The following is a 15917-nucleotide window of genomic DNA, read 5'->3' as shown; positions in this document are numbered from 1 at the left end:
ACAAACTTGTGGGGGCCCATATACCACAGTTTCTCGTCACCCTAGGAACATTTTTTTTTCTTTTTATTCATCTCCGTAGTAATGCCCCTCTTGCAATGCCCACTGTAGTAGTGCCCCTTATGCAATGTCCCCAGTAGCAGTGCTCTCAGTAATGGTCCCCCATATGCAGTGCCCACTGTAGTATTAATGCCCCTTATGCAGTGCAGCCAGTAGTGGTCCCCCTATGCAGTGCCCCTTATATAATGCCCCCAGTAGTGGTCCCCCTATAGAGTCCTCCAGTAGTGTTCCTTATATAGTGCCCCCAGACCCAGTAGTGGTCCCCCCAATGCAGCGCCCCTTATATAATGCCCCCAGTAGTAGTCCCCCCCTATGCATTGCCCACAGTAGTAGTGCCCCCAGTAGTAGTCCCCCTATGCACTGACCCTAGTAGCGCCCCCCCCCCAGTGCCCCCATGAAGCGCGCCCCTTACACACACGCAAAAAAAAATCACAACTTACCTGAATCGCCGCTCCTGGCGCGCCCGCCGCAGTCAGCTCCGGGTCCCGGCTCTTCTCCTTCAGTATGGGAGAGACGTCAGCGTCATGACATCTCTCCCATCACACGCTGCGGGGGGAGCCGGAAGGCGGAGCTCATGAGTGATCTCCAGCCGGCTCCCTCCGTTGTGCAACAGCCAATGAGAGTCTGTCTGACTCTCATCGGCTGCTGTAACATACACACAGCTGCCGCCGGCGGTTGTGTATGTCACTGTGTAGTGTGGACTGCGCTCACTGCGCGGTCTACACTACACTAGCGCAGGGGACACTAGCGGCGGGTGCAGATAACACACCGCTGCTAGTGGGGGCCCCTCCGTGTGTGGGGGCCCAAGGACGACCGCCCCTGTCGCCCCCCCCTTAATCCGGCCCTGCTGGCACTACAATTCCCAGTATGAGGCCGGCTGCAGAAATAATGATCTGGAGAACGTTTTCTTGTAAGAGATGTTTATATACAGCTGCTCAAGACAGAATATTATACACACAGATTGTAAGAACGTCATAAACATCTCACACTCCTTATAGCGCAAAGTTACACAACACACAGCACACGTGTTACACTATATAATATGCTATATACTAGACAGGAGAGTGGCCTTTCCCATAATGTGAGGTTGGGGCTTATATGTCATCACTTATGGCTGAATGTACACAGGAAAGATGGATAATATGGTAACATCAGGACTCGATTAAATGTTACAGTGTTTTTGTATTTTTATAACTAATGTATGCAGAATATTTCCTCTTATCTGTGTGAGCCCAATGTCACAGAATGTCTCTGCATAGATATAGGTAATTACAGCTGTGCCCACAGGGGGTTCTGTATATACTATGGGAATAGTAACCCCAACCTAGCAAATGGATAATACTCTCATCCCTGTGTTTACTGCAGAATCACAATATTCAGCCCCTACATCCATAACAGCCAATAGGAGCAAGAGTAGTTCGGACTTCAGTGATAGGGCACACACTGGCTGACAGGCGGGTTATTGCAGCCAATCACAGCTCTCGCTGAGATATATATTATCTATAATGAAAGCTTCTAACACACTAAGGGAACAAATCCAGTCACCTGGTTACACAGAAGGAGGGGCTCAGCTGTAGCTCCACCCATCGTGACATTCTATTGGCTATTTTTCTACTTATCAGATTCCCCTCCTTGCGATGTCCCCAGTCTCTGGATGGACTCCTGCTGGCTCCTTATCATCCGGTAATCGTCATGCGACCATCCTCTATGTATAATGCAGCATGAAGGGGCTCAGTGAATGTGGCCTTGAAGGTGTGTAAGTGTTGGAAAACCCCAGATTTATAACGGTTACTACAAGAATAAAAGTCCAGGCTTCTAGCCTTATAATCCAGACACATCAACACTCTATCCCAGGAAACATCATCTTCCAACTCAGTCTTATCTCTGTTATGTATCACTGAATACACATTTTTCTTATTTTTCCCTTGTCTATTAATCCTGCTCACAGAGAAACACCAAGACTTGTTATTGTATCCTATATCTGACTGCCATCCTGTCCTATCTATACTGGGATAACACATGCCCACCCTCCAGTCCCATGATGTACTGACTTCCACTTCCCAGTAATGTCGCCCTGAGGAGAATCCCCTGGTGCTTATTACCTGAGGACACTGAAATCTCTCTGGTGTTATTGGGCGGTTCTGGTTTGTACGTGACCAGGATGCAGTTTTCTTGTCATCTGATATACATAAAAAATTACTAGCTGTGTCTAGATCCAGTAATAAGACTCCTGTATTTTCACCTGTCATTACAACATATTCATTATTAACAGCTGTGGTTACATCCAGTAATGTGTCTGTAGCTTCCTCAACATAGATCCCTGTATTTATACCTGTTATTGTATCAGATAATGTGTGTAATGTGTCTGAGATGAGACCCACGTCCAGATCTCCTGCACCACAGACCTGGTTATCATGTCTCTCTATGTCCTCAGTATCTTCCTCCTCAGTATCTTCCTCCTCAGTATCTTCATAGTATCACACAAGTCATCTGTGTCTGGTTCCTGTAAGACAATCAGTGGGTCAGACACATTACACAGCTCCTCAATGTGACGCATCTTACTGGACAGCTCGTCCTTCTTTATTTCCAGCTGCTGGATCAGATCAGAGACTGAGAGTGAAACGCGCTGTTCCTGCCTGGAAATCTCGCTCAGGACTCTCTTCTCCAGGTCATCCAGCTGTCTCCTGATGTCTCTAATTAGGGCAGTGACTGTCTCTGTTACACCAGCTGCTTTTCCCTGATCTTCTCTCCTGCGCTCCTGCAGACTCTGGACTCTTTTCTTAGTCTCCGCTCTCTTTGTCATCAGTTTTAGAAGAACATCTCTCAGCTTCTCCTTTTTCTTCTCAGAGGCCTCATCCAGCGTTTCCACCATGTGTCCCTGGTGCTCTCCAGCCACAGTGCAGGAGTCACAGATATAGGCCGAGTCTTCCCTGCAGAAATACTTCAAAATATCTTTATGGATGGAACAGTTTCTCTTCTGCAAATAAGTGGTGGGGTCAACTAAGACGTGTTCTGCTGACTTGTTGTGTGTCTTCCAATGTATATCACACAGAGAAGCTTCACACCTGAGACATGTTTTAATAGAAGGTACTGGAGAGTGAACACAGTAAGTGCAGAACACCCCAGTTCCCTCCTCTGGAATAGAGCAGACATGTTCTGCTATGTTGCACAACTTTCTAATTTTCTCCAGTGCGGGACGATCTGGAAACACAGCTCTGCATTCAGGACAGCTGTATACTCCAGACTCCTCCTGTGCATCCAGCACACAATCAATACAGACCTGGCAGAAGTTGTGCCCACATCTCAGGGTTACAGGACATGTGTAAATGCTCAGGCAGATGGAACAGCCCAGCTCCTGTCTCAGATCAACAGACTCCATTGCTGGCAGCAGAAGGGAGAAATGAAACTGAAACACCCAGAAACCAGTGAGGTCACATTCTGCACACAGGGCAAGGCTGAGCTTGTATTTCAGGACCTACCTATAGACTCAGAGCAGGGGAGTTTTTACAATGAGTGCAGTGTGTGCAGTGAACAGTGCGCTGCTGGACGCCGGACAGAGAGAAGGGGGCCCAAGACAGAGACTGCACAGGGGCCCCCACCTCTCTAGAAACGCCCCTGGCTTAGAGATTGTGTAAAAAATGTATTTATGACGGAAACAGGAAATCTAATTAAATTAATTAATCTGGGAGGAAAAAGATGAGTTATATTATCTAGAGTTGAATGTAAACAGGAGTTGCTGATTTTTTGGGCAGCAAATTGCTCTTAGTCCTTCATATACTCCAAGCCAATTGTGTGCTTATTATCTGCACCATGCGGCCAGTAAGTAATACGTGCATGCGGTGTGTGCTTATTATCTGCACCATGCGGCCAGTAAGTAATACGTGCATGCGGTGTGTGCTTATTATCTGCACCATGCGGCCAGTAAGTGATATCTGCATGCGGTGTGTGCTTATTATCTGCACCATGCGGCCAGTAAGTGATATCTGCATGCGGTGTGTGCTTATTATCTGCACCATGCGGCAGTAAGTGATATGTGCATGCGGTGTGTGCTTATTATCTGCACCATCTGGCCAGTAAGTGATATGTGCATGCGGTGTATGCTTATTATCTGCACCATGCGGCCAGTGAGTAATATGTGCATGTGGTGCGTGCTTATTATCTGCACCATCCGGCCAGTAAGTGATATGTGCATGCGGTGTGTGCTTATTATCTGCACCATCCGGCCAGTAAGTGATATGTGCATGCGGTGTGTGCTTATTATCTGCACCATGCGGCCAGTGAGTAATATGTGCATGCGGTGTGTGCTTATTATCTGCACCATCCGGCCAGTAAGTGATATATGCATGCGGTGTGTGCTTATTATCTGCACCATGCGGCCAGTGAGTAATATGTGCATGTGGTGCGTGCTTATTATCTGCACCATCCGGCCAGTAAGTGATATGTGCATGCGGTGTGTGCTTATTATCTGCACCATGCGGCCAGTGAGTAATATGTGCATGCGGTGTGTGCTTATTATCTGCACCATCCGGCCAGTAAGTGATATATGCATGCGGTGTGTGCTTATTATCTGCACCATCCGGCCAGTAAGTGATATGTGCATGCTGTGTGTGCTTATTATCTGCACCATGCGGCCAGTGAGTAATATGTGCATGCGGTGTGTGCTTATTATCTGCACCATGCAGCCAGTAAGTGATACATGCATGCGGTGTGTGCTTATTATCTGCACCATCCGGCCAGTAAGTGATACGTGCATGTGGTGCGTGCTTATTATCTACACCATCCGGCAGTAAGTGATATGTGCATGCAGTCTGTGCTTATTATCTGCACCATGTGGCCAGTGAGTGATATGTACATGCGGTGTGTGCTTATTATCTGCACCATCCGGCCAGTAAGTGATATGTGCATGCGGTGTGTGCTTATTATCTGCACTATGCGGCCAGTAAGTGATATGTGCATGCGGTGTGTGCTTATTATCTGCACCATCCGGCAGTAAGTGATATGTGCATGCGGTGTGTGCTTATTATCTGCACCATGCGGCCAGTAAGTGATATGTGCATGCGGTGTGTGCTTATTATCTGCACCATGCGGCCAGTAAGTGATACGTGCATGCGGTGTGTGCTTATTATCTGCACCATCCGGCCAGTAAGTGATACGTGCATGCGGAGTGTGCTTATTAGCTGCACCATCCGGCAGTAAGTGATACGTGCATGCGGTGTGTGCTTATTATCTGCACCATGCGGCCAGTAAGAGATATGTGCATGCGGTGTGTGCTTATTATCTGCACCATGCGGCCAGTGAGTAATATGTGCATGTGGTGCGTGCTTATTATCTGCACCATCCGGCCAGTAAGTGATATGTGCATGCGGTGTGTGCTTATTATCTGCACCATGCGGCCAGTGAGTAATATGTGCATGCGGTGTGTGCTTATTATCTGCACCATCCGGCCAGTAAGTGATATATGCATGCGGCGTGTGCTTATTATCTGCACCATCCGGCCAGTAAGTGATATGTGCATGCTGTGTGTGCTTATTATCTGCACCATGCGGCCAGTGAGTAATATGTGCATGCGGTGTGTGCTTATTATCTGCACCATGCAGCCAGTAAGTGATACATGCATGCGGTGTGTGCTTATTATCTGCACCATCCGGCCAGTAAGTGATACGTGCATGTGGTGCGTGCTTATTATCTACACCATCCGGCAGTAAGTGATATGTGCATGCAGTCTGTGCTTATTATCTGCACCATGTGGCCAGTGAGTGATATGTACATGCGGTGTGTGCTTATTATCTGCACCATCCGGCCAGTAAGTGATATGTGCATGCGGTGTGTGCTTATTATCTGCACTATGCGGCCAGTAAGTGATATGTGCATGCGGTGTGTGCTTATTATCTGCACCATCCGGCAGTAAGTGATATGTGCATGCGGTGTGTGCTTATTATCTGCACCATGCGGCCAGTAAGTGATATGTGCATGCGGTGTGTGCTTATTATCTGCACCATGCGGCCAGTAAGTGATACGTGCATGCGGTGTGTGCTTATTATCTGCACCATCCGGCCAGTAAGTGATACGTGCATGCGGAGTGTGCTTATTAGCTGCACCATCCGGCAGTAAGTGATACGTGCATGCGGTGTGTGCTTATTATCTGCACCATGCGGCCAGTAAGAGATATGTGCATGCGGTGTGTGCTTATTATCTGCACCATCCGGCCAGTAAGTGATATGTGCATGCGGTGTGTGCTTATTATCTGCACCACCCGGCAGTAAGTGATATGTGCATGCGGTGTGTACTTATTATCTGCACCATCCGGCCAGTAAGTGATATGTGCATGCGGTGTGTGCTTATTATCTGCACCATGCGGCCAGTGAGTAATATGTGCATGTGGTGCGTGCTTAATATCTGCACCATGCGGCCAGTAAGTGATATGTGCATGCGGTGTGTGCTTATTATCTGCACCATGCGGCCAGTAAGAGATATGTGCATGCGGTGTGTGCTTATTATCTGCACCATCCGGCCAGTAAGTGATATGTGTATGCGTTGTGTGCCTATTATCTGCACCATGCGGCCAGTAAGTGATATGTGCATGCGGTGTGTGCTTATTATCTGCACCATCCGGCCAGTAAGTGATATGTGCATGCGGTGTGTGCTTATTATCTGCACCATCCGGCCAGTAAGTGATATGTGCATGCGGTGTGTGCTTATTATCTGCACCATGCGGCCAGTGAGTAATATGTGCATGTGGTGCGTGCTTATTATTTGCACCATCCGGCAGTAAGTGATATGTGCATGCGGTGTTTGCTTATTATCTACACCATCCGGCCAGTAAGTGATATGTGCATGTGCTGTGTGCTTATTATCTGCACCATGCGGCCAGTGAGTGATACGTGCATGCGGTGTGTGCTTATTATCTGCTCCATGCGGCCAGTAAGTGATATGTGCATGCGGTGTGTGCTTATTATCTGCACCATCTGGCCAGTAAGTGATATGTGCATGCGGTGTGTGCTTATTATCTGCACCATGCGGCCAGTGAGTAATATGTGCATGTGGTGCGTGCTTATTATCTGCACCATCCGGCCAGTAAGTGATATGTGCATGCGGTGTATGCTTATTATCTGCACCATGCGGCCAGTGAGTAATATGTGCATGCGTTGTGTGCTTATTATCTGCACCATGCGGCCAGTGAGTAATATGTGCATGAGGTGTGAGCTTATTATCTGCACCATGCGGCCAGTAAGTGATACGTGCATGCGGTGTGTGCTTATTATCTGCACCATCCGGCCAGTAAGTGATACGTGCATGCGGTGTGTGCTTATTATCTGCACCATCTGGCCAGTAAGTGATATGTGCATGTGGTGTGTGCTTATTATCTGCACTATCCGGCCAGTAAGTGATATGTGCATGCGGTGTGTGCTTATTATCTGCACCATGCGGCCAGTAAGTGATACGTGCATGCGGTGTGTGCTTATTATCTGCACCATCCGGCCAGTAAGTGATACGTGCATGCGGTGTGTGCTTATCTGCACCATCTGGCCAGTAAGTGATATGTGCATGTGGTGTGTGCTTATTATCTGCACTATCCGGCCAGTAAGTGATATGTGCATGCGGTGTGTGCTTATTATCTGCACCATGCGGCCAGTGAGTAATATGTGCATGTGGTGCGTGCTTATTATCTGCACCATCCGGCCAGTAAGTGATATGTGCATGTGGTGTGTGCTTATTATCTGCACTATCCGGCCAGTAAGTGATATGTGCATGCGGTGTGTGCTTATTATCTGCACTATATGGCCAGTATGTGATATGTGCATGTGGTGTGTGCTTATTATCTGCACCATCCGGCCCGTAAGTGATATGTGCATGTGGTGTGTGCTTATTATCTGCACCATGCGGCCAGTAAGTGATATGTGTATGCGGTGTGTGATTATTATCTGCACCATGCGGCCAGTAAGTGATATGTGCATGCGGTGTGTGCTTATTATCTGCTCCATGCGGCCAGTAAGTGATATCTGCATGCGGTGTGTGCTTATTATCTGCACCATCTGGCCAGTAAGTGATATGTGCATGCGGTGTGTGCTTATTATCTGCACCATGCGGCCAGTGAGTAATATGTGCATGTGGTGCGTGCTTATTATCTTCACCATCCGGCCAGTAAGTGATATGTGCATGCTGTGTGTGCTTATTATCTGCACCATGCGGCCAGTGAGTAATATGTGCATGCGGTGTGTGCTTATTATCTGCACCATGCAGCCAGTAAGTGATACATGCATGCGGTGTGTGCTTATTATCTGCACCATCTGGCCAGTAAGTGATACGTGCATGTGGTGCGTGCTTATTATCTACACCATCCGGCAGTAAGTGATATGTACATGCAGTCTGTGCTTATTATCTGCACCATGTGGCCAGTGAGTGATATGTACATGCGGTGTGTGCTTATTATCTGCACCATGCGGCCAGTAAGTGATACGTGCATGCGGTGTGTGCTTATTATCTGCACCATCCGGCCAGTAAGTGATACGTGCATGCGGAGTGTGCTTATTAGCTGCAACATCCGGCAGTAAGTGATACGTGCATGCGGTGTGTGCTTACTATCTGCACCATGCGGCCAGTAAGAGATATGTGCATGCGGTGTGTGCTTATTATCTGCACCATCCGGCCAGTAAGTGATATGTGCATGCGGTGTGTGCTTATTATCTGCACCACCCGGCAGTAAGTGATATGTGCATGCGGTGTGTGCTTATTATCTGCACCATCCGGCCAGTAAGTGATATGTGCATGCGGTGTGTGCTTATTATCTGCACCATGCGGCCAGTGAGTAATATGTGCATGTGGTGCGTGCTTATTATCTGCACCATGCGGCCAGTAAGTGATATGTGCATGTGGTGTGTGCTTATTATCTGCACCATGCGGCCAGTAAGTGATATGTGTATGTGGTGTGTGCTTATTATCTGCACCATGCGGCCAGTGAGTAATATGTGCATGTGGTGCGTGCTTATTATCTGCACCATCCGGCAGTAAGTGATATGTGCATGTGGTGTGTGCTTATTGTCTGCACTATCCGGCCAGTAAGTGATATGTGCATGCGGTGTGTGCTTATTATCTGCACTATCCGGCCAGTAAGTGATATGTGCATGTGGTGTGTGCTTATTATCTGCACCATCTGGCCAGTAAGTGATATGTGCATGTGGTGTGTGCTTATTATCTGCACCATGCGGCCAGTAAGTGATATGTGCATGCGGTGTGTGCTTATTATCTGCACCATGCGGCCAGTAAGTGATACGTGCATGCGGTGTGTGCTTATTATCTGCTCCATGCGGCCAGTAAGTGATATGTGCATGCGGTGTGTACTTATTATCTGCACCATCTGGCCAGTAAGTGATATGTGCATGCGGTGTGTGCTTATTATCTGCACCATGCGGCCAGTGAGTAATATGTGCATGTGGTGCGTGCTTATTATCTGCACCATCCGGCCAGTAAGTGATATGTGCATGCGGTGTGTGCTTATTATCTGCACCATGCGGCCAGTGAGTAATATGTGCATGCGTTGTGTGCTTATTATCTGCACCATGCGGCCAGTGAGTAATATGTGCATGCGGTGTGTGCTTATTATCTGCACCATGTGGCCAGTAAGTGATACATGCATGCGGTGTGTGCTTATTATCTGCACCATCCGGCCAGTAAGTGATACGTGCATGTGGTGCGTGCTTATTATCTGCACCATCCGGCAGTAAGTGATATGTGCATGCGGTGTGTGCTTATTATCTGCACCACCCGGCCAGTGAGTGATATGTACATGCGGTGTGTGCTTATTATCTGCACCATCCGTGCAGTGAGTGATATGTGTATGCGGTGTGTGCTTATTATCTGCACCATGCGGCCAGTAAGTGATATGTGCATGCGGTGTGTGCTTATTATCTGCACCATCCGGCAGTAAGTGATATGTGCATGCGGTGTGTGCTTATTATCTGCACCATGCAGCCAGTAAGTGATATGTGCATGCGGTGTGTGCTTATTATGTGCACCATGCGGCCAGTAAGTGATATGTGCATGCGGTGTGTGCTTATTATCTGCACCATCCGCCCAGTAAGTGATACGTGCATGCGGAGTGTGCTTATTATCTGCACCGTCCGGCAATAAGTGATACGTGCATGCGGTGTGTGCTTATTATCTGCACCATGCGGCCAGTAAGTGATATGTGCATGCGGTGTGTGCTTATTATCTGCACCATCCGGCCAGTAAGTGATATGTGCATGCGGTGTGTGCTTATTATCTGCACCATGCGGCCAGTAAGTGATATGTGCATGCGGTGTGTGCTTATTATCTGCACCATGCGGCCAGTAAGTGATATGTGCATGCGGTGTGTGCTTATTATCTGCACCACCCGACCTGTAGTGATATGTGCATGCGGTGTGTGCTTATTATCTGCACCATCCGGCCAGTAAGTGATATGTGCATGCGGTGTGTGCTTATTATCTGCACCATCTGGCCAGTAAGTGATACGTGCATGCGGTGTGTGCTTATTAGCTGCACCATCCGGCCAGTAAGTGATATGTGCATGCGGTGTGTGCTTATTATCTGCACCACCCGGCAGTAAGTGATATGTGCATGCGGTGTGTGCTTATTAGCTGCACCATCCAGCCAGTAAGTGATATGTGCATGCGGTGTGTGCTTATTATCTGCACCATGCGGCCAGTAAGTGATATGTGCATTCGGTGTGTGCTTATTATCTGCACCACCCGGCAGTAAGTGATATGTGCATGCGGTGTGTGCTTATTATCTGCACTATCCGGCCAGTAAGTGATATGTGCATGTGGTGTGTGCTTATTATCTGCACTATCCTGCCAGTAAGTCATATGTGCATGCGGTGTGTGCTTATTATCTGCACCACCCGGCCAGTTGTGATAGGTGCATGCGGTGTGTGCTTATTATCTGAACCATGAGGCTAGTAAGTGATACGTGCATGCGGTGTGTGCTTATTATCTGCACCATCCGGCCAGTAAGTGATACGTGCATGCGGTGTGTGCTTATTATCTGCACCATCCGGCCAGTAAGTGATACGTGCATGCGGTGTGTGCTTATTATCTGCACCATGCGGGCAGTAAGTGATATGTGCATGCGGTGTGTGCTTATTATCTGCACCATCCGGCCAGTAAGTGATACGTGCATGCGGTGTGTGCTTATTAGCTGCACCATCCGGCCAGTAAGTGATATGTGCATGCGTTGTGTGCTTATTATCTGCACCACCCGGCAGTAAGTGATATGTGCATGCGGTGTGTGCTTATTATCTGCACCATGCGGCCAGTTAGTGATATGTGCATTCTGTGTGTGCTTATTATCTGCACCACCCGGCAGTAAGTGATATGTGCATGCGGTGTGTGCTTATTATCTGCACTATCCGGCCAGTAAGTGATATGTGCATGTGGTGTGTGCTTATTATCTGCACTATCCGGCCAGTAAGTGATATGTGCATGCGGTGTGTGCTTATTATCTGCACCACCAGGCCAGGAGTGATATGTGCATGCGGTGTGTGCTTATTATCTGAACCATGAGGCTAGTAAGTGATACGTGCATGCGGTGTGTGCTTATTATCTGCACCATGCGGCCAGTAAGTGATATGTGCATGCGGTGTGTGCTTATTATCTGCACTATCCGGCCAGTAAGTGATACGTGCATGCGGTGTGTGCTTATTATCTGCACCATCCGGCCAGTAAGTGATACGTGCATGCGGTGTGTGCTTATTATCTGAACCATGAGGCTAGTAAGTGATACGTGCATGCGGTGTGTGCTTATTATCTGCACCATGCGGCCAGTAAGTGATATGTGCATGCGGTGTGTGCTTATTATCTGCACTATCCGGCCAGTAAGTGATACGTGCATGCGGTGTGTGCTTATTATCTGCACCATCCGGCCAGTAAGTGATACGTGCATGCGGTGTGTGCTTATTATCTGCACCATCCGGCCAGTAAGTGATACGTGCATGCGGTGTGTGCTTATTATCTGCACCACCCGGCCAGTAGTGATATGTGCATGCGGTGTGTGCTTATTATCTGAACCATGCGGCGTGTAAGTGAAATGTGCATGCGGTGTGTGCTTATTATCTGCACCATCCGGCCAGTAAGTGATACGTGCATGCGGTGTGTGCTTATTATCTGCACCATCCGGCCAGTAAGTGATACGTGCATGCGGTGTGTGCTTATTATCTGCACCATGAGGCCAGTAAGTGATACGTGCATGCGGTGTGTGCTTATTATCTGCACCATGCGGCCAGTAAGTGATATGTGCATGCTGTGTGTGCTTATTATCTGCACCATGCGGCCAGTAAGTGATATGTGCATGTGGTGCGTGCTTATTATCTGCACCATGCGGCCAGTAAGTGATATGTGCATGCTGTGTGTGCTTATTATCTGCACCATCCGGCCAGTAAGTGATATGTGCATGAGGTGTGTGCTTATTATCTGCACCATGCGGCCAGTAAGTGATACGTGCCTGCGGTGTGTGCTTATTATCTGCACCACCCGGCCAGTGAGTGATATGTGCATGCGGTGTGTGCTTATTATCTGCAGCATGCGGCCAGTGAGTGATATGTACATGCGGTGTGTGCTTATTATCTGCACCATCGGGCCAGTTAGTGATACATGCATGCGGTGTGTGCTTATTATCTGCACCACCCGGCCAGTGAGTGATATGTGCATGCGGTGTGTGCTTATTATCTGCACCATGCGGCCAGTGAGTGATATGTACATGCGGTGTGTGCTTATTATCTGCACCATCCGGCCAGTAAGTGATACATTCATGCGGTGTGTGCTTATTAGCTGCACCATCCGGCCAGTAAGTGATACGTGCATGCGGTGTGTGCTTATTAGCTGCACCACCCGGCCAGTAAGTGATATGCGCTCATACACTGTACTGATTTCATGACTTAGATACTGTAATGAATTCATGGCTTATAAACTAGTTGTGGGGTCTGAGTGAAAGAGGGGTCTCTGGATTACAAACTGAATGTGCGTTTTAAGCCACACATTTGCGGCACTGCCAGCACTGTGGCGGCTGCCGACTCCGGGGGCTGCACATGGGATCCCCGGCACATGCCCAGTGGAGCCAGTCAGGAGTGAAACACACTGCATGGCGTATTGGAGTCTCATCGTAGCGTATAGTACTGAAGTGATTTCATGTTCTGTGCATGCGAACGCTCCTATGCATTAAAATCCAGCGTTGTGCGTCGTACTCAGTGGCGGATCTAGACTTTCCTTTTAGGGGGGGCGATTTACGATTTTATACTAACTCCTCCCCTCTATTTATAACTCCTCCCACTTACAATTCTGCCCCTCCCATTTTCAAAAGATACTAAAAAGTAAACAAACTGAATGAGTCGGTGATCGCGGAAAGGCAAAAAAATTATGGGTCCCAGGGACCCCTCATTCTACTAAATTAGGGACCTACCTGACCTTTTCTGGGTCCCATCGGAATGATAGTTTTAGTCAAATCTAATAATATGCCCAACAGTGGCTCTCCCCATCCTCACAGACATGTGCACCAGACCCCCTCCATCTGTCCCCCCAATATTAATAAGCCACACAGTAAAGTAAAAGGCAAAGCAGGCTCTCCCTCCCACCAGGCTCCGCTCCAGCCCCACATTGTGCACTCACAGTAAAAAGTGAAAAGTGACAGGCAGCAGCCAGCAAGCCACAGGACACCGCTCTCACTGACCACCATCAGCCGTCTGCTCCGCCTCCGCTGCTCCTAAGATGGCCACAGGACACAACAACGCTCTCACTGACCACCATCAGCCGTCTGCTCCGCCTCCGCTGCTCCTAAGATGGCCACAGGTCACAACAACGCTCTCAGTCACTGACCACCACCAGCCGTCTCCGCCTCCTCTGCTCCTAAGATGGCCACAGGTCACAACAACGCTCTCAGTCACTGACCACCATCAGCCGTCTCCGCCTCCGCTGCTCCTAATACTGACCTCTCATACCGTACATTACTGACCTCTCTATACCCTACACTACATCACTAACCCCTCTATACCCTACACTACATCATTGACCCCTCTATACCCTACACTATGTCACTGACCCCTCTAAACCCAAGGCTACATCACTGACCCCTCTATACCCAACCCTACATCACTGACCCCTCTATACCCTACACTACATCACTGACCTCTCTATACCCTACCCTACACTACATCACTGATCCCTCTATACCCTACACTACATCACTGACCCCTCTACACCCTACACTACATCACTGACCCCTCTACACCCTACACTACATCACTGACCCCTCTATACCTTACACTACATTACTGATGCCTCTATACTCTACACTACATCACTGACCCCTCTATACCCTACACTACAATACTGACCTCATACCCTACACTATATTATTGACCTCTCTATACCCTACACTACATCAACATAACTGACCCCTCTATATGCTACACTACATCACTGATCCCTCTATACACTATATCACTGACCCCTCTATACACTACACTGCATCACTGACCCCTCTATACCCTACACTACATCACTGACCCCTCATACCCTATACTACATCACTGACCTCCTCTATACGTAACACTACATTACTGACCTCTCATACTGACCCCTCTATACCCTACACTACATCAACATCACTGACCCCTCTATATGCTACACTACATCACTGATCCCTCTATACCCTACACTACATCACTGACCTCTCTATACCCTACATTACTGATACCTCTATACTCTACACTACATCACTGACCCCTCTATACCCTACACTACATCACTGACCCCTTTATACCCTACATCACTGACCCCTCTATACCCTACACTACATCAACATCACTGACCCCTCTATATGCTACACTACATCACTGATCCCTCTATACACTATATCACTGACCCCTCTATACCCTACACTACATCACTGACCTCTCTATACCCTACATTACTGATACCTCTATACCCTACACTACATCACTGACCCCTTTATACCCTACATTACTGATACCTCTATACTCTACACTACATCACTGATCCCTCTATACCAGGGATGGGGAACCTCATGCCCAGAGGCTGTATAAGGCCCCTGGAATCATTTGGTTTGGCCCTCTGAGCTTTTTTTAGCTAGCATCATCTGGCTAGCAGGGTGCCTAGAATGGCAGAATCTATGCAGCAGTGCCGCCTGGAGCGTCCTTAGGATGCTTAGATGGTCACACCTCTTCCCTTACAGTTCCAGATGCTCCGGACATTGCTGTAATCACCGGCATTTGTGGTCTCTCCCCCGTGTGATGTCATGTGGAGGGGGCCCGGCCTGCACCGAGCCCGCAATGTTATATATATCAAAATGTTCCTTGGCAGAAAAAAGATTCTCCACCCCTGCTCTATACCCTTCACTACATCACTGACCCCTCTATACCCTACACCAGTGGTTTCCAAACTGTTTTGAATCATGGCACCCTAGTGCATCAGCATTGTTTTCACGGCACCCCTAAGCCAAAAGTTTGTTATTGAGAAATTCAGAAAAAAATGTAGTGAAGTAGTACAGTGAAGTAAATTCTGCTCCCCTGTTAACACCCCAAAACATTACTTTGAAAAAGGGGGCGAAAAAGTACAAACTTGGGGGACAAACTTAAAAACTAGCGAAATAGACTCCAGGGAGGTCCCCAAGTATGCCCCAGGTGTTTTTAAGATTGCAGGTGTTTGCGTGTTTTTTTAATGTTTTTTTTAAAACTTCACTTTAGCAACTTCAAAATATGCTAGCACCCATTTTCATGTACCCCAAATTTGTTGGGACTATTATTTTCAGCAAAAAAAAACCCCCTGCTAAATGCTATTCTTCACCACTTCTTCAAATACGCTAATTAGCAG

General features: G+C 48.0%; 1 pseudogene; it reads right to left on the bottom strand.

Annotated features, from left to right (window-relative positions):
* Positions 1-1003: 1003 nt before the first annotated feature.
* LOC148518752 (E3 ubiquitin/ISG15 ligase TRIM25-like) lies at positions 1004-3458 on the bottom strand (annotated as a pseudogene).
* Positions 3459-15917: the final 12459 nt, after the last annotated feature.

This window comes from Taudactylus pleione, unplaced genomic scaffold, assembly GCF_031769625.1.
Source record: "Taudactylus pleione unplaced genomic scaffold, aTauple2 ptg000199l, whole genome shotgun sequence".
NCBI lineage: Eukaryota > Metazoa > Chordata > Amphibia > Anura > Myobatrachidae > Taudactylus > Taudactylus pleione.
The sequence above is the reverse complement of the archived record's forward strand: the minus strand, read 5'-3'. Positions and strand labels throughout refer to the sequence as shown.